At 48.7% G+C, this 20,138-nt stretch overlaps 1 long non-coding RNA gene across 2 annotated transcripts in view; it reads right to left on the bottom strand.

Moving 5' to 3' along the window:
• LOC135906592 (uncharacterized) overlaps positions 1–14,004 on the bottom strand; it is an 81,910-nt gene extending 67,906 nt beyond the window's left edge. Inside the window, exons 1-2 of one of the 2 annotated variants that reach the window (XR_010565789.1) lie at positions 13,938–14,004; positions 6,871–6,908 (exon numbers count right to left, since the gene is read on the bottom strand). This is a non-coding gene — a long non-coding RNA (uncharacterized lncRNA). The remainder of the gene's footprint in view (positions 1–6,870; positions 6,909–13,937) is intronic. The other variant, XR_010565790.1, reaches the window with a different exon arrangement.
• Between the last annotated feature and the right edge of the window lie 6,134 nt (positions 14,005–20,138).

The raw sequence follows: 20,138 nt of genomic DNA, 5'->3' as shown, positions 1-20,138 counted from the left end.
ATTTTCTGGAGCGGCAATAGAAGACAAAATCACGTGTCCCATATTTTTGAACGCCGTTTATTGTTTTCGTGCGACATCGGCTTTCAAAACATGCGGGTGGATAGCTCGCGCTTGACCTGTTCACTTTCGTTTTTTGCATTCTTCCTTCCTTGTCCGATATGTTTTCTCACAGCGCAGAAAGATGCTCCGCTGGTTAGTCCGTTGGTCAATCTGATCCTGACTGAGCTCGGCATAGCAGCAATCTCTTTAATAAGGCTCCGGCTAAGAGTTCTGTAGAAGACAACCTATATCTCCAACCAGGGCGCGCCTCTCATAGATCGCGAAAGGCATTTCGTTCAGTAAAGACGCCAGCGGAAACGGAGGAAAGGCGCGCACTCAAGAGGTGAAGCAAAGCATGCGCGAATGCCTTTGAAGATATCTATATAAACTCCACAACTTTGTTATTCCTCAACTAGAAAAGCAGAAATATGATAATCAAGGAAATTGTCAAGCCTAGGAGACCCAATCTTTATAATTCTATTGACTGCACGCCTAGATGAAGTATAAAGATGAAGCGGCACAAAGGCTGTGACAGGTGTACAATGACCAAAGTTCACGGCCAAGAGTATCATAGAACAATGGCAGGCACACAACTTCCCACACACCGTGACACATATTCTGTGGCCCACGTCGCCGTTGAAGAGGTCCATTAAAGAGTAGCACACACCCAGAGGCAAATATACAATTAACCTAATTGGCGTGAAACAAAGCGGTTAGATTCGGACCCACATAAGTGCCGCAAAGTGCCTGAAGTGTGCCGAGAGTGCTAACCGCGTTATTAGCCCAGTCACAGATCGACAATTTATAATTGGCAATAAATATCTAGAATGTCTTTGAGAGCTTTCTTCCTGTCCTCATCATCATCTTTAATCATTACTTTTGTCCTATTACCATTTTCCCTTGTGCCTCCTAGCAGACCCCTGCTTACTTGCTCCCATGGACCTCTTCGCAATTCCTCTATTAAATTCTCCCCCGCTCTCTATGTTTATCTAGTCAATGAACTTACAGGGGACCATGATTATGAAAAGGAAGTTTACGGAAGAAAAAAAAAACGGGTTGTTCGCCTACAGCCGGCATTACCATGTCATGAACGGTACCTTACCGCTATTCTTGAAACTAAGAAGGTGCAATCACTGAATTCTACCGGTACTACCATAAGAAGTCGCCATTTGGTGGTTAACAAAAAAATGTAGCAAGAAAGTAGGGACCTGTGCAGGAAGCCACGGAATGAAAAAATGTTAGGCCTAACGGTAAGTGACACGACTGCGGCGATGATTAAAAAGGAAGCGCGTGTACCTGATATTGACACGTATACTTATCTTTATCGGGCGACCACGTTTGGCCGCCTAGCAAATGTTATCGCGCAGCGCAGGACGCGCCTGCATGTAAAAGAAGTTTCTGGAATGTTATCGATGGTTCCCTCCACTGTCTTTCACCACAACTTGTGTAATCTGATTGCATGTATGCGCGACGCGAATAGTGTAGAACATTGTGGAAGGCACGCGGGTCCCACCGGTTAATCTGGAACATTCCACGACTGATCTATAAAAGCCGACGCGCTTGACCTGCTGATCAGATTTTCGACGATCGCCGAGTGTGTTCGCCGCTATCGTTGTGCTATAAGTGTAGCCTGTTTTGTGGGCACAAGTTCGCCCAATAAAAGTTAGTTTTGTCGTTCACAGTATTGCTACTGTGTTATTCACCGTCACTACCACGTGACAATATTCTAAATGGCATTAGAAAGGCAAGTTGAAGCTGGGAAGGCCATTTATTGCATAGGACCGATAACTGGTACTCTCTTAGAGTAAGATACTAGGCGCCTAGTGACAGCGAGCGCAAACGAGGACGGAAGAGCATTAGGCGGTGTTATGCAACTAGGAAATCTGTAGGTACAGGTTGAGGTAAGCTCATGCAAGAAAGGAGTAATTAGAGGACGTGGGGCCTGCGTCGTTTCTGTTGACCACTCCGAATCGCCTACGTGTAAGTGCTGTGGATGCCTACCAGGCTTCCTTCCTGGCACTCCACAAGGTTCCGGAGAATAATCCGTACTTCTCCAAGGCTGTGTTAGTTGTTTAATGTGGCTGTTGCGCGCCTGCCACCTTCATGTTGAGCGTAGGCATTAGTGCGAGATGAATCGCTTTGCGCTAACACGTTTGCAGGCGTCTCTATACCTTTTGTGTCTACAAACAACGCTGGGCGTGTACTTTCATGCCAGTGACCTGTCACATGGGCTCTCAAGGCGCTCTTTGCCGCACAGAAAGAAGTGCGAAACTTGCATGCTTTCACTTTTGTGACCAAGCCGTTTTTACATGACGCTGCGCACGAGCAAAGCATCGTAAAGCTCTAGCGTTACGAGATAACGATTGCTAAGGTTTATTACTTTCGGCGCATGCACCGATCTGTAGAACAATGGTTAAGCCATTTCGTTGTTCTAATGATAGATCGTTGTTGATATTACACCAATAAATAAATAATTGTTTGATCAAAGAGGCCCCAAAGAAAAAGTAAATCTTGCATCGTAGCTTCTGTACGTCTGTAGCAGTCGCTACTGGTTGATAGTGTTACAAAACCTATGAGGTCACCACTAAAGAAGTGGCCACAGAAGAACCACCTGCGGCGCATATGCAGAAGTGAGACGGAATATATCCCGACAAGGTCACAAAAGAAGGTCCCGGAAAGAAATTTGCATTGAGTAGAGCTGGGCGAATACAAACCGAACAAGATGAAGAACATACAACAACGTAAGGTACTAACCGTAGAAGTTAGGTTAAAAGTTAGCGCTTTCGTTTGTCGTATGTGTTCCTGGTGCCTGTGTTCACCCAGCGCTATTCAATACGAAGTACACTTACCACAGAAGGATTTGGGTGCGAGCTAGTTGGCACTGATCATTCATATTTAAAACAGCGCCTATTTCCTCCCTTGTCCGTGTTTTTGGCGCTGTTTTAAATATGAATGATCATCATCATCATCAGCAGCAGCAGCAGCATAGTTACACCCACTGCAGGGCAAAGGCCTCTCCCATACTTCTCCAACTACCCCAGTCATGTACTAATTGTGGCCATGTTGTCCCTGCAAACGTCTTAGTGTCATCCGCCCACCTAACTTTCTGCCGCCCCCTGCTACGCTTCCCTTCCCTTGGAATCGAGTCCGTAACCCTTAATGACCATCGGTTATCTCCCCTCCTCATTACATGTCCGGCCCATGTCCATTTCTTTTTCTTTATTTCAACTAAGATGTCATTTACCCGCGTTTGTTGCCTCACCCAATCTGCTCTTTTCTTATCCCTTAACGTTACACCGATTATTCTTCTTTCCATAGCTCGCTGCCTCGTCATCAATTTCAGCAGAACCCTTTTCGTAAGCCTCCAGGTTTCTGCCGCCTATGTGAGTACTGGTAACACACAGCTGTTATAACACTTTCCTTTTGAGGGATAGTGGCAACCTGCTGTTCATGATTTGAGAATGCCTGCCAAACGCACCCCAGCCCATTCTTATTCTTCTGGTTATTTCAGTCTCATCATTCGAATCCGTGGTCACTACCTGCCTTTAGTAGATGTATTCCCTTACTACTTCCAGTGCCTCGCTGCCTATCGTAAACTGCTGTTCTCTTCCGAGACTGTTAAACATTACTTTAGTTTTCCGCAGATTAATTTTCCGACCCACCCTTCTGCTTTGCCTCTCCAGGTCAGTGAGCATGCATTGCAATTGGTCTCCTGAGTTACTAAGCAAGGCATTATCATCAGCGAATCGCAAGTTGCTAAGGTATTCTCCATCAACTTTTATCCCCCATTCTTCCCACTCCAGGTTTCTGAATACCTCCTGTAAACATGCGGTGAATAGCATTGGAGAGGTCGTATCTCCCTGTCTGACGCCTTTCTTTATTGGGATTTTATTGCTTTCTTTGTGGAGGACTACGGTGGCTGTCGAGCCGCTATAGATATCTTCCAGTATTTTTACATATGGCTCATCTACACCCTGATTCCGTAATGCCTCCATGACTGTTGAGGTTTCGACTGAATCAAACGCTTTCTCGTAATCAATGAAAGCTATATATAAGGGTTGGTTATATTCTGCACATTTTTCTATCACCTGATTGATAGTGTGAATATGGTCTATTGTTGAGTAGCCTTTACGGAATCCTGCCTGGTCCTTTGGTTGGCAGAAGTCTAAGGTGTTCCTTATTCTATTTGCGATTACCTTAGTAAATACTTTGTAGGCAACGGACAGTAAGCTGATCGGTCTATAATTTTTCAAGTCTTTGGCGTCCCCTTTCTTATGGATTAGGATTATGTTAGCGTTCTTCCAAGATTCCGGTACGCTAGAGGTTATGAGGCATTGCGTATACAGGGTGGCCAGATTCTCTAGAACAATCTGACCACCATCCTTCAACAAATCTGCTGTTACTTGATCCTCCCCAGCTGCCTTCCCCCTTTGCATAGCTCCTAAGGCTTTCTTTACTTCTTCTGGCGTTACCTGCGGGATTTCGAATTCCTGTAGGCTATTTTCTCTTCCACGATCGTCGCGGGTGCCACTGGTACTATATAAATCTCTGTAGAACTCCTCAGCCACTTGAACTATCTCATCCATATTAGTAACGATATTGCCGGCTTTGTCTCTCAACGCACACATCTGATTCTTGCCTATTCCTAGTTTCTTCTTCACTGTTTTTAGGCTTCCTCCGTTCCTGAGAGCCTGTTCAATTCTATCCATATTATAGTTCCTGATGTCCGCTGTCTTATGCTTGTTGATTAACTTAGAAAGTTCTGCCACTTCCATTCTAGCTGTAGGGTTAGAGGCTTTCATACATTGGCGTTTCTTGATCAGATCTTTTGTCTCCTGCGATAGCTTACTGGTTTCCTGTCTAACGGCGTTACCACCGACTTCTATTCCGCACTCCTTAATGATGCCCATGAGATTGTCGTTCATTGCTTCAACACTAAGTTCCTCTTCCTGAGTTAAAGCCGAATGCCTGTTCTGTAGCTTGATGCGGAATTCCTCTAGTTTCCCTCTTACCGCTAACTCATTGATTGGCTTCTTGTGAACCAGTTTCTTCCGTTCCCTCCTCAAGTCTAGGCTAATTCGAGTTCTTACCATCCTATGGTCACTGCAGCGTACCTTGGCGAGCACGTCTACATCTTGTATGATGCCAGGGTTCACGCAGAGTATGAAGTCGATTTCATTTCTAGTCTCACCATTTGGGCTCCTCCACGTCCACTTTCGACTAACCCGCTTGCGGAACAAAGGTGTTCATTATCCGCATATTATTCTGTTCTGCAAACTCTACTAATAACTCTCCTCTGCTATTACTAGAGCCTATGCCATATTCCCCCACTGACTTGTCTCCAGCCTGCTTCTTGCCTACCCTGGCATTGAAGTCACCCATCAGTATAGTGTATTTTGTTTTGACTTTACCCATCGCCAATTCCACGTCTTCATAAAAGCTTTCGACTTCCTGGTCATCATGACTGCATGTAGGGGCATAGACTTGTACCACCTTCAGTTTGTACCTCTTATTAAGTTTCACAACAACACCTGCCACCCTCTCCTTAATGCTATAGAATTCCTGTATGTTACCAGCTATTTCCTTACTAATCAGGAATCCGACTCCTAGTTCTCGTCTCTCAGCTAAGCCCCGGTAGCACAGTACTTTTGTCCCCCTAGTCTCACTGAGCCCTATTGTATCCCATTTACTACCCTCTAATTCCTCCAATAACACTGCTAGACTCGCCTCACTAGATAACGTTCTAACGTTAAACGTTGCCAGGTTCAGATTCCAATGGCGGCCTGTCCGGAGCCAGGTATTCTTAGCACCCTCTGCAGCGTCACAGATCTGACCGCCGCCGTGGTCAGTTGCTTCGCGGCTGCTGGGGACTGAGGGCCGGGGTTTGATTGTTGTATTCATATGGGAGGTTGTGGCCAAGTACTGCACCAGGGTGGCCAATCCTGCTCTGGTGAGAGAGTGCGTTACCGGTTCTGGTCGCCGGGATCAGGCCGCACTCCAGGCCTGTTTGTGCAATTTTCTCAACGCACGGTTTTTTTGTGTATTTTCCGGTGGAGAATTGCGCGGCACCGGAATTTGAACCACGGTCCTCTTGCACGGGAGACAGATACTCTACTGTCCCCGCAATAGTTAAATTTTAAAAAAATTATATAATGGGGTTTTACGTGACAAAACCAATTTCTGATTATACGGCGCGGCATAGTGGGGGACTCCAGAAATTTCGACCACCTGGGGTTCTTTAACGTGCACCTAATTCTAAGTACACGGGTGTTTTCGCATTTCGCCCCCATCGAAATGCGGCCGCCGTGGCCGGGATCCGATCCCGCGTCCTCGTGCTCAGCAGTCTAACACCATAGCCACTGAGCAACCACGGCGGGTCCCGCAGGAATTGTACGCCTCATTTAACCTACAGTGGTGCCCTATTTGATCAGTCAAGGTTGACCAATCTGAGATCGGTTATACCGCGCGGATGGCACTCGACTAGAGAACCTGGTATTTATGACTTGCACATGTGTCGTCATACCTAATTGAGAATGTATTTTTTTAGAACGATCCCCTACAGTCATAAAACAAAGGAAAAGACATTAAAAAGAAAAAAAAGGGGGAAAAAAGGAACATGACAGGTGATTTGAACTCATGACCCTTGGGTGTCGCCCGGAAAGATAGCTCAGTCGGTTGGTTCGTCAGGCCCCAGGTTACTTTAAAGCGCCATAGCTCCTGCTCCGAGCCTCCTACTTACGTGGAAAGGGACTGATGTTGTCCGTGGTGGGAAGGCATAATTTCTTGGGAAAAAGGGGGGGGGGGGAGATGACGGGGGAAATATGCGCTCACCGAGAAGGCATCGTCAGCACGAGACCACCACCGGGCACCTAACTGAGATGTGGGGGGGCTTCGCGGCCGGAACGAAGCCTCCCTTCTCCGCCGGCCAAGAGGGGGAAACGCGCTTTCCGATCGCTCAAGGCTGCGCGGACACAATAGTTTAGCTCTAGCGTCTAGGAAAAGCTTAAAAAGGTGCGAGGGCGGCACGCATAGCATAGGGAGCTAGCCGCCAGAATAGCTATCTGAAGCACTGCTGCTGACGAGGGCGAAATACCTTCGTGTAATTATAATAACCCTAATAGGACTACTTTTTAAAGAACAGACAAAAAAGAAAGGAAACGGCCCGGAAGGCTATACTACGAGAGCTATGACTGATAATTTTCTATATATATATATATATATATATATATATATATATATATATATATATATATATATATATATATATATATTGTTGCGCCCACAACAGGCGTTACTTTGAAGCTCGGAAGAGTTAGAAGCGATGGCCTTGATCAGCTGAGCGCCTGTCGAGATTCAGCCAGGCAGCCACACGTCGTCTTCCTCGTTCACCACTCTTCGGTGCCCCCGCATACTGTTTGTTGAGGCGTGGACCCACTATGCCCCTAAGAGCGTAACATTTCCCTCCGCGCAGACGAAGCCCGCCGGTCAAGTCAAACAGGCTGTCGAGAAATAAAAGGCTTTAAACGGGCGACATGCGAAAGTTCAGTCTTTGCTGACCGTCGGCCATTTGATGTGAGACGTGCTATGCGGTAGGTTAATTCACTGATGCGCTCCGTAATAACATAGGGTCCAACATAGTGGGCCAGCAGTTTTTCACATAGTCCACGTTTCCTTGTTGGTTTCCAGAGCAACACTAAATCACCAGGGTCATATATCACGTGTCGGCGTCGGCGGTCGCAGCGTGCCTTCGAGCGGTCTTGTGAAGCAAGAGTGCGTAAAGAGGCAAGTCGTCGGGCTTCTTCAGCAAGACAGACTGTCTCTGATATACAAAGATTATCGTGGCTGGAAAACGGGAAGATAGTGTCCAGTGTATAACGAGGCGGACGAGCGTAAAGAAGAAAGAATGGACTGTAGCCCGTAACTTCATGCTTTGAGGTGTTAAATGCGTACGTAATGAAAGGTAGCACGCTGTCCCAGTCCTTATGATCTGACTCGACATACATGGACAGCATGTTAGTAAGAGTTCTGTTCGTGCGTTCCGTAAGGCCATTTGTTCGGGGATGATACGGGGTGGAATGTCGAAACCTTGAAGCACATAGACGAAGCATCTCTTCGACCACGTCTGCAGTGAACTGCCGCCCACGATCGCTGATGATGACTCTGGGAGGTCCATGTCGGAGAAAGACAAAATGCAGCAGAAAAATACACACTTCGGTTGCAGTAGCCGATGGTATTGCAGCTGTCTCACAGTAACGTGTCAAGTGATCGGCACACACGATAATCCAGCGATTCCCATCGGATGAACGCGGCAAAGGACCGAGGAGGTCGATGCCAACTTGCTCAAAGGGAGTGCTGGGGGGTGGCACTGGATGGAGTTGACCAGGAGGAGCACTCGTCGGAAGCTTGTAACGTTGACGCTCGCTGCAGCTGGACACATACTGGGCGGTCGTCTGGCGCATTTTAGGCCAGTAGAACCTTTCTTGAAGGCGGTAGAGAGTTCGCGCAGAACCCAAATGTCCAGATGTTGGATCGTCATGCATAGCGCGCAAGACGGAAACACGGAGACTCTCCGGGACCACCAGAAGATATCGTGGGCCTGTAACAGAATAGTTCTTTTTGTAAAGAACCCCACCACGAACACAGAAACGAGGGGATGGTGCTGATTGCCTTGCAGTAATGAGCAGTGGTTCTAAAGTTCTGTCTTTTTGTTGCTCGACCTTGAAGGTATTTATATCAGGAAATCCCGGCTCCAGTGCTGCAATATAGCAGTCGAAGTTGTCCGCGTCGCAGTCCGTCGTTGGGAGCGGCATGCGCGAGAGGCAGTCAGCGTCGGCGTGTCGGCGGCCGCTTTTATAAGACACGGTAAAGTTATATTCCTGTAAACGGAGTGTCCAACGCGCAAGCCGGCCCGACGGATCACGGAGATTAACAAGCCAGCAGAGAGAATGATGGTCTGTCGCCACAGTGAAGGGGCGCCCGTACAGGTACGACCGGAAGCGCTGTACTGCGAAAATAACTGCAAGACATTCTTGCTCTGTAACAGTGTAGTTACGCTCGGACTTACTTAAAGAACGACTCGCATAGGCGACGACGTGTTCTTTGGCGTCGACGCGTTGAATAAGGACAGCGCCGATGCCAATACCGCTAGCGTCCGTATGAACTTCTGTGGGAGCCGCATGGTCGAAGTGTCGGAGAATGGGGTGAGACGTCAGACGAGACTTCAGCTCACGAAAACTAGCTTCACATTCAGGAGTCCATTCAAAGGGAACGCCCTTCTGGAGGAGGCATGTCAGCAGATACGCGATGTTGGCAAATCCACGAATAAACCGGCGGAAGTACGAGCAAAGCCCTAGGAAACTGCGTAGCTCTTTTACATGGCGAGGTTGCTTGAAGGCTTCCACCGTAGCAGTCTTCGCTGGATCAGGTCGTATACCATCCTTATCCACTAGGTGTCCCAGAACGAGTGTTTGGCGCTCGCCAAAATGGCACTCCTTCGAGTTGAGGACCAAACCCGCTTTGTCCAAGCAGTCTAGCACAAGATCGAGACGTGCGTTGTGCTCACTGAACGTGCGCCCGAAAATCACTACATCATCTAGATAGCACATGCATACTTCCCACTTCAAACCACGCAGGATGTTGTCCATGAAGCGCTCGAAAGTTGCAGGCGCATTACAGAGCCCGAACGGCATCACATTAAATTCAAAAAGTCCATCTGGTGTTACAAATGCCGTTTTCTCCTTGTCTGCCTCGTGCATAGGAATCTGCCAGTACCCCGACCTCAAGTCAACAGACGAAAAGACGCTGATGAGAGGCAGTCGATAGCATCATCAATACGCGGAAGAGGATATACGTCCTTTTTAGTGATGGTGTTGAGGCGGCGGTAGTCAACACAAAATCGCCATGAACCATCTTTCTTTCTAACCAGGAGCACTGGCGCTGCCCACGGACTACAGGATTCTTGGATTACATTCTTATTTAGCATTTCGTGGACTTGGTCATTGATAACCTTGCGTTCCGATGGTGAGACTCTGTATGGTTTCTGGCGCAGCGGTTGGGGAGATCCCGTATATATACGATGGTGTATACGAGAAGGAGGAAACAATGGTGGTCCCTCTTGCTGGAAGAAGTCAAACAGTCGAGCATGTTTTAGCAGAACATTCGCCACTTCGTGACGCTGCTTAGTGCTGAGCGACTTGTTTACCATAGTCAGAAATGAGGAGTGCACCGCAGGGCAGACATGAGCGAAATGGCGCTCATCCGCAGAATCAAGGGCCTCTGTAAGAATGGCGAGCGATAGCACGTGATCTTCATGGTAGGCGGCAAGTTTCAGACCCTGTGGTAGTATTGCAGGTTCACTGGAACAGTTTACGGCCCATAAGTTGGTGCGTCCCTGAACAATTGACAGCGTGCAATATGGTATCAGTACATTCCTCTTGATGCAACTCAGGTGAACGGGCTCCACGGTAGCGTCAAACGTTCCGTCGGTGGTGGGGAAACAGGCGACTGAAACACACGTTGCGGATAACGGAGGCACAACGGTATCCTGGGATACACAAAGCACACTTTCACGATATGGTGGGCCTTCCATAAACGCAGCAGAAAAGCTCGTACCTACACTGATTTCACCCGTTTTGCAGTCGACGGTGGCACCACACAGTTTCAAAACATCAAGGCCCAGGATTACGTCATGCGTAGAATGAGGCAGAACAGCGAACTCCGCGTTAAATATTTGACCACCCAAGGTTACGTCTACATTACACACGCCCACAGGATACAACTCCCCACTCACTCCGCGAAACGTATCGGCACGGTCCCAGCGAAACATCACCTTTCGTCCTAGGAGGCTTTTAAACGCCAGACTCATCACTGAAACGGTTGCTCCCATGTCCACTAAAGCCATGGATGAAACCCCGTCAATTGACACAAACACCTTATTCTTAAACATACAAATGGTTGGAGGTATCTCTGTCGACAGCGAAGATTGTCCAGCGACCTCACCTCCAACGGCCGCGCTGGCTAGTTTTCCGGAGGTGGCGCCGGGTACCGACGCCGCGGAGAGGGCGATCGGCTTACACGAGGCGCGGGTGGTGGTGTCAAGCTGCGATCGGATGCTGGAGAACGGTTCCGCAGCGGCTCCGGGTGCTGGTGAGGCAAGCTGCCTAAGTATGTCTGCGAGGGCGAGTATGTTTCGCCCAGAGGAGCGCGGTACCGCCTAGACATCGTCGATCGGTCGAACCTCGGTGGTTGGCGGCGATTGCAGTACCTGGCAATGTGACCCAAGTCGCCACAGCTATAACACACAGGTAAACGACGATCGATGAACTGCCCTTCGAAGCGCTCAGCCGTGGGGGGTCGTGTAGCAGAGCGAAGCGGCTGAGCCTGTTGCACAGGAGGAACGGTCGGTCTGCGTGCAAACCTGCTGGGGCGAGGGTATTCTGCAGGTCGGTGTTCGGGCGTAAATGTGTCCCCACGTGGCCATGGAGCACCTCTGCGGTTGACGTCTGTGACACATACCGCCGGTTGCCAGGAAGCGCAGGGTGCGGCAGGCGCCATGTGTTGCGGGTAATAAGCGTCAGGTTGTCGTATGACGTCGCGCGCAAGTTCCTGGTGCCGCCGCAGTTCCTCACGCACGATCTGCCGTATAGTAGACGAAAGATCGGCAGATGGGCTCTCATCGACGCTGGCAATGGTTGTCACATTCGCCAGGCGTCCAAACTTTGGCACAATGCGACGTGTTTTCAACGTCTCAAACGTACGGCAATGACGCACGACATCTGAGACGGAATCAACGTGTTCCCGACTTATGAGGAAATTGTATACATCTTCTGCAATTCCCTTGAGGAGATGTCCGACTCGGTCTTCCTCGGACATCTGCGGATTTACGATTTTGCACAGCTTGAGGATTTCCTCTATGTATATAGTGCATGTTTCTCCAGGAGCTTGAGCTCTTTGAGCAAGTGTTCTCTCGGCGCGTTTCTGTTTGGCGTGTGTGTCGCCAAAACACTTTTTAATTTCCTCGACAAAGTGCTCCCACGTTGTTAGGGAGTCTTCATGGTTTTCGTACCACATCAGCGCTGTCTCACTAAGAAAGAGCGCGACATATTCAAGCTGAGTGACAGAATCCCAACGGTTGTAGCGGCTCACCCTTGCGTAGTGCATCAGCCACTCGCCGACGTCTTCGCCCACTTTTCCCGCGAACGAGCGTGGTTCCATGTAGTGCCGCAAAGGTCCAACTGGCGCTGACCGTTGAGAAGGTGAGACTAGAGCTGGCATTTGTTCACCTCCGTCCTGAGCCATAGGGAAGGTCGTTGGCAAGAGACCGGCAAGACGACGGCTCCGGCGAAGTTCTGGATGTTGCGACTCCGTGGTACGTCCTGTCGTACCCCGCACCTCCACCACTCTGTTGCGCCCACAAAAGGCGTTATTTTGAAGCTGGGAAGAGTTAGAAGCGATGGCCTTGATCAGCTGAGCGCCTGTCGTGATTCAGCCAGGCAGCCACACGTCGTCTTCCTCGTTCACCACTCTTCGGTGCCCCCGCATACTGTTTGTTGAGGCGTGGACCCACTATGCACCTAAGAGCGTAACAATATATATATGTATTCATCTCATCTATGGGATCGCATGCGCGCGTTGTTGCTTTGTCTCTGCGTGTATTAGTGAAGAGGGCCAGTTTAAGGGCGGAGAAGAATCAAGGAAAGGAAAGCAAAATTGCAGCGCCGTGGTTTTAAAGCGCACCCGTGGTAGAGAAACGGGAGGCGAGATAAGCGTGCGTGGCCATGATACGCACACGACAAACTGCCTTAAAATATTTAGACTTAAGGGGAAAGCTTCGGTAACAAACTATAACACGGCAATCAGCACTCGAATACGACGAGAGAAATTATTGAGACATGGGAAATTCCCTTGAAATAAATATGGTTTGCGAGACAAATGCTTGTAAGTATTGAACCTCTTAAAAGATGAGGGGGAAATATGCGCTCACCGAGAAGGCATCGTCAGCACGAGACCACCACCGGGCACCTAAATGAATGATCACTTACCACCAAAGCTAAATTTCTAGCACACTGGCGGTGAAGCTAAATATCCATTGCTTGAGAGTGTGTAATGGCACAATTATCTTTTACTTTTGACGAAATTAGCATGCATGTATGAATATCGATGACGACACCTTACTTTTTTTCATTTTCACTTGTTTCAAAGCTAAATTGAACTGCGAATTTCGTGGTGGCGAAGTTGGAGATGTGGTGACCTGATAACAGGGTAGTTAATAGTGCCAAAAAGGTATGCCTATTGCTACGCACCAAAACCGAAATATTTGCTGCAGAAAGGGCAGCCAACTTAAGGTAATTTAGCTGAATGTATGTTTTCAGAACAATCAAGTGATTCGCTATGCTCTTTGTTACAACACAAAATATTCTTGAATGTTTTCTTGCACGTAGAGTCTAGAAGATGAAAGTAATCATTTGTTTATTACCGTAATTATGCACTGATATATAGCATGTACAATTTTTTATTATTATATTGCATAAGAAACTCGTTTTTCTCTGGGGAGCAGAGGGGCAAGCTAGGGCTTCCATAAAAGCAAACTTAAACTGTTCCTAAAGAATTGCGACACTAAACAAGCCCTCTAAGATTCATTCATCTCCTGGTTTCCTTGATCCCAGATGCATAGATGTTTTTCTTAGCCATCTCTTGAAGCTTTTTAATTATAAAATATCTTAAAAGAGATTCTGCATATAGACTAAATAATATAAACATATCCGCAAACACCATAGCCCTGCGACCTAATAAAATAGGTATGTTTAAGACAAGTCTACAATCTGTAATCTATACCCAAATTAAGTGCAAATTATGTCATGCAGATAATGCGTCATAAATTTTCAAGATTGTTGAAAGACCTTATCTTAAGGAACGTTGATGCAGCGGCATGTCCGAATTCCAAATCTGCACAAATTTGTTTTAAAGGGACCCTGAAACGATTTCGGCGATTTTCTACAAACGTACTGAGTCGTTAGAGTAGGTCCTTCTGATCATTATTTGATGCATCTAAGTGCTCTGCGTAAAGCGTGTAATTTATTATAAGGTTTTAAAAATACACGTCGCTGCCGATCGTAGCGCACTGCTCGGCGGAATTTTAAGCCGCCCCTACCCATATGATGAAATAACCCATATGACGTCACGTGGGCGAGCTATCTGATTGGCTGACCAGTGTGCGTGGTCGATAATTTTTCCAACTGTATGGTAAACAAATAATCTTCGTAATAGTTGGAATGTTAGTTCACTTGTTTTTATAAAAAGAAAGTAACATAAAGAGAATGCACAAGAACAATTTTTCAATACACTTCAGCACTTCCGGCACACAGCAAGTGTCGTCTGCTTGTGTTACAACGTACTCCATTTTGACAAAAACTCCGCGGTCAGAGTCGGTCTCAGTCTTTTCGCGAGCACTATGATTCGACTTTGTTGCCTTGTGGACTGCAAACCTAGCGACTGGCAATATGTCAAGCTGCGACATCGTGTCCCTCTGCAAGGCAGTATACAAGCGAACTGGCTGCTGCGCATGGGACTGCCGGTATCCGATCGGCGCAAGGACTTGAGCGTTTGTGGCCGTCACTTTACACCGGAAGATTACTAACGCAATAGCGTTTCGCGAGTCCCGTATTAGGGCAAACGTAAGCGCAAGGGGACAGGATCTGGCCGCTTGACTGTGCCGTAACGGGATGAGCCGAAATGAGCAGAAGGGCAAATGTGAATGGTCTGCACGGTGCAGCCACCTGGTGGCACAGAGCTCAGCCATACACAGTAGCAGCAACGAAGTGTATTCTTCCTTGCTGCTGGTGTGTATTTTTCGCAGGAGTGTAATCATCAACACGTTGATTTATAAATGTTTACAATGCTTTACACTTGGTTAGAGCAATATTAGCGCTTTGTTTGACTGGTTAAGCGCTGCGCCAGCAAGTGTCTGGACCGTGGAGACCGATCAGGCTGCTCACGTACGTCTACGCTAAAGTTCCTTCATCAGCTTGAGTTTATGCCTCCAGTCATTTGCCGAAATGACCAGCTTGCCTGTTTTTAGCGGAGTACCGGACACGTTCGGCGCTACGACAGAATGCTCGCAACGCACGCTGCTTCGATAGCTCTCGGTCGACGGCCAAGCGGCTAGCGGAGAGGTCTCGCGCGGGAAGGGGCGTGCTCCTAAACAACCGGAAGTGAGCGATGTGACGTCGCATCGTGACGCTGAACCAGTGAAGGCGGAGCTTAGCGCCGCTCGCTCTGCGAGCGAGTTGAGGAGGAAAAGCATAGCTAGGGAGGAGGGTAACTTCTAATCGCTTGCAGCTCCATTAATACGTAACGCTTCCCTTAAATTGTGGTGCGAATGTTCTTCTTAAGCTGTACCCTACGCGCCTACAAAATTTGTCCGAACCGTTTCAGGGGCCCTTTAAAGCATTGACTGTGATTTCGCCATTTTATGGTCTTGAAATTTGCGGTGTCTTTGTTCACTTAGTTATTATGCAACAAACTTCCGTGTTTCATTGCTTAGGCAGTTCCTATAATTCTACGCTTAGTATTTTTCGTTCCCCTTTATCGTTAAAACCACCTGATATTTCTTTCTGCAAACAGCTGCACTCATTATGTGACCACATAAATAAACAGAGTTGCATCGGGCAATTTCGTCATCTCTTTTTTTCCCGCTCACTGGCAAAAGGTGGTCAGGAAGCGAAAAAATTGTAAGAAATAAACGCATTGTTTGGATCTTTGGTTGATTATAGTGGCAAACGGCGCCAGAGAACACAGCGGATAAAAAAATAAAGATAGGGACAATCGCAAGGCCTCGTGATAGCTCCGGCGTTGCTGTCTTGTCCGCGGGGTTAAAAATTAAATTGTGCAGTTTTACGTACCAGAAGCACGATTTCGTTGTAAGGCACACTGTGGTGGCAAGATCCAGGTTATTTTGGCCACCTGGGGTTATTTAAAGTGCACCCTATGCACAAGTACGTAGGCGTTTATGCCGCCATCGAAATGTGGCAGCCGTGGCCTTCATTTGATCCCGCTACCTCGTACTTAGCCGTCGTGCTTTCTGGCGACGTTTGCCACTAGTATTATTATTCTTTTATTGATGCGGACAATGTCCATACCAATAGAAGGCCAGTGGGAGGCTAAGATGAGGAGCTCAAGACCTAAGGACCAGCTACGGCGTGTGAACAGGCCTAGGCTATCACCATAGGACCATGGCTACCTGGAATACGGTGGCATTCAACCTTCGGGTATTAACACGTTGGTCTCCGTAATCAAGTTTATTCACTCACATGCGAAAGCACTAAATTGCCCATTGAGCGAAAAAGCCAGTGGCGTCTGTTGCAGTGAAATGGCACCTCAATTCCCATTGGCTTCGACGCCAGGTCACAAACGCCCCTCAATGAAGCAGAGCGGGCGAATCGGAGTACATGCTGCCGCGAGAGTACGCCACCAGGTGTTGCGTGAGGGTAGATGGCAACTCCGCGACGCCACGACACCAACGAGCCTCGACGAAGCAGACAAAGCGATGCGATTCCGCATGCCACTGACACAGTTGGTGGCATGTGGCGTTGGCACTGTAGGATGTTGCTAGTTGATGTGTCGGGCAGCACGTACCGCAGTGGTACACATTTGCAGCACAAAAATCGAAAAACTAGTTAGCGGCGTGAAATGGACATCGATGCTTTCGCATTCACACCTCATAAAAAGTGCTTAGGTGTCCTCGGAGATTTTTATGTAGCACGATGTATTTATTCTATATAATAATGCATAACAAATTTAGTACAGTGGTGCAAATGTGAAGGATATTCATATAATTCTTAATGATATAGTTGCTATTATAATGTCATTGGTAATGTTATCAACTGCCATTTGAGTAGTCAAGCTGAGGTTACCCACTGGTGATCCAATGAGCGTAAGCCTCCGCAGGTGGGGCACTCCGCACTCCGCAGGCGGGGACTGTCAGCGAAAGAACTTGGACCACGCAGATCAAGCCCGAACTTTGTTGGTATAACGAAACATTACCGCCCCTTCCAGTCCGTTGTTACGTTTCGCTTACGACGCGCGGTATAGCCGGCGCGGATGCAACGGACGCCGAGGCTTCATTTAAAGCGGCGGACATTTTGGCCCGTTCAGCGCTGCCGTAGCGCTTCCTGCCAAGCGCGTCCAGGCATGTTTCAATGCCACCTGTCTTCGTGTGTGTGTGTGAGTGTGTGTGCATGTTGGTGCCCACGCTTGTCAAAGCGTGGCAGCCAGGGAGAGGAGCTCCCCAACTGTGAAGCGAGGAGGTCTGACCGGCGCCGGCCCGGCGGATGCGTCACTTCTTGTCTCAACGTGCCCCTGCCCCGCCGTCACGGGCGCCTCTCGCAAGCCATTCCATCTTTCCCTCGACTCCGAGAATATAAAAGCAGATGCCCCCGGACGCCGAGAGAGGCTCCGATTTCTTCCGTCGAGTAACGTGCTCTCCCGTTTCTCCACATCGGTCGACCTGACCGGCCGCTCTTTTGCGATGCTAGAATAAACAAGTTGGTCTGTTAGCAGTCGACTCATCCTTTGCCAGCACCTTCGGATGCTTCCAGTTGTGCCCCAGGCCGCCAGGCCACCTCTACCCTTGGGGCTTGCGACCCAGACGCAACAACTGGCTGCCAGCGGTGAGATCGCGACAATGGAGGCCAGCAGCGAAGATATGCGGTTGACTGTATGCTGAGCAGCACAACGACCATCCGGGAGCAGTGCAACGAGCCCTGTGTGATGACTGGTTGCCTGCAGTGGAACGACTGCACTGAATTCTTGTCTGCGATGTTTGGTGAGTGCGGGACTTTCTGCTTCTTAGTTTTGCCAGGCTTTTGTTTTGTCCGAAACAAAGCTGGTAATTGTGGTTGTCGTTGCTGCCGGGTTAGTTTGCGGCAAGACAATAGTAGGCAGTAGAGAAAGCAGCATTCAGAGCAGCCATGGATTGGAAGTCGTTGCGCAAACCGAAATTGCTGGAGCTTGCAAGAGAGTTGGGTCTGGATGTCTCAGACAAACTCAGAAAACCAGAACTGCAAAGGGCTATTCTTGAGCTAGAAGCTGAGGAAGACGAGCTGTCGGAATGCCTTGAGACCATAGAGGAGAGGGAGACGGCAAAAATACAGGAGCGCGAACGTAAAGAGCGAAAAGAGAAAGACGAGCGCGAACATAAAGAGCAAAAAGAGAAAGATGAGCGCGAACGTAAAGAGCAAAAAGAGAAAGAGAGAGAGCAACAGGAGAAAGAGGAGCGCGACCATCAACACGCTTTGGAAATGAAGCGTCTCGAGGTAGAGATGGAACGCGCTCGTAATGGAAGTCAGGCACACGGTGCAGGAGAACGAGTATCGTTCAAAATGACTGACCTGTTGCGGCCCTTTAAGCTTGGAGAGGACATTGGTTTGTTCCAGGGTAATTTTGAGCGAACGTGCTAGAAGCAGGGGTTCTCTCAAGAAACGTGGCCACAGTGCTTGCTCACTTAAGTACCTGGCGAGGCGGCCAACGTGGTCGCTCGCTTGAAGAGAGAGGAGACAGAGGATTTCAACAAAGTGAAATCGAGTCTGTCAAAAAAGTACAGGCTGTCAGCGGAGGCGTTCTGTCGGAAGTTTCGGGGAAATGAGAAAGGCAGAAGTAAGTCATATACAGAGTTTGCCTACAGGCTTATGTCAAACATTCAGGAGTGGCTCAAAGGAGAGAAAGCGTTTGGTGACCACGAGAAAGTTCTGCAGTGTTTCGGGCTGGAACAGTTTTATAGTCGGTTACCTGAGAACGTGCGGTACTGGGTTTTGGATACGCCAGACGTTAGTACGGTGGCTAAAGCCGCCGAGCTAGCCGAGGAGTTTGTGACGCGTTGGACTCGTGGAGCTAAGGACGGTCAAAAGGGTGAATTTGGCTCCAAGTTTGAGAGGCCGAAGTTCACGCCCATGAGAGCAAGGCGGGACACACGTGGTGCGGATGCGAGTGAAAGCAGTCCGACCGAACGTAAGGAGACGGCGGCTGCCGAAGCCGAACGCAGAAAGCGGTTCGGGATGAGGCAAGCGCGCGTGTGTTATACGTGCCAGACGGCGGGTCACTTTTCGGCGCAGTGTCCTGAAACAAAAACAAAAGTCGTGTTTTTGCCGTTATGCAGCACTGACGAGAACATGAAGCTTCTCGAGCCTTACATGCGAGATCTCCTCGTGAACGGGAAAGAGTGCCGAGTGCTTCGTGATTCCGCAGCTACAATGGATGTAGTGCACCCCTCTTACGTAGAATCGGATATGTTCACGGGCGAGTGCGCATGGATCAAGCAAGCCGTGGAAGCTCATAGCGTGTGTCTGCCCGTAACAAAAGTGCTTATTGAAGGACCTTTCGGAGCACTTGAGACGGAGGCGGCAGTGTCATCTATGCTGCCCCCCCAGCACCCGTACCTATTTTCGAACAAGTCCGATCACCTCCTGGGCGAGAAGGGGCTTTTGTTTGGTGAGGCTAGCGTTCAGGCCTTAACCAGATCGAGAGTTCGGGAGCTCGCTGCGAAGGTGGTAGTTGGGGGGCCGACGTTGTCGAACAATGAGAAAGGGTCGGAGGCGCAGCAAACTGATATTCAGAGCACGTCCGAACTGAATAAATTTGAGCCTGTAGCCTTGAAGGCACCAGATACTGGAGAGGAAATGCCTGACACGGGAAAGTTAGAAGAGCTATCTGCAGATTTGCTCATCGCGCCTACGTCAGATGGACTTAATAGGTTTCTAAAAGTCAGCCGGTCGGCTTTGGTAGCCGAGCAAAAAAAGGATGGCAGCCTAGAAAACATGCGCTGCAATGTCAAAGGAGGTATCGCCAAGAAAAACGCTCGTTTTGTGGAAAGAGGTGGGGTCCCATACCGGAAGTATCTAGACCGTAGGGGAGTGGAGTTCGATCAGGTGATCGTGTCTCAGTGCTACCGTCAGGATCTGTTGCACTTGTCGCATGGAGGTTCGTGGTCCGGACACCTAGGAGTTAAGAAGACGAAGGACCGTCTCTTGCAAGAGTACTATTGGCCAGGGTGTTTTCGTGACGCAGAACACTTTGTGAGGACATGTGACACCTGTCAGCCGGTGGGC

The sequence above is a fragment of the Dermacentor albipictus genome, chromosome 5 (assembly GCF_038994185.2).
Source record: "Dermacentor albipictus isolate Rhodes 1998 colony chromosome 5, USDA_Dalb.pri_finalv2, whole genome shotgun sequence".
In the NCBI taxonomy this organism is placed as follows: domain Eukaryota; kingdom Metazoa; phylum Arthropoda; class Arachnida; order Ixodida; family Ixodidae; genus Dermacentor; species Dermacentor albipictus.
This window is presented reverse-complemented; position numbering and strand designations above follow the sequence as displayed.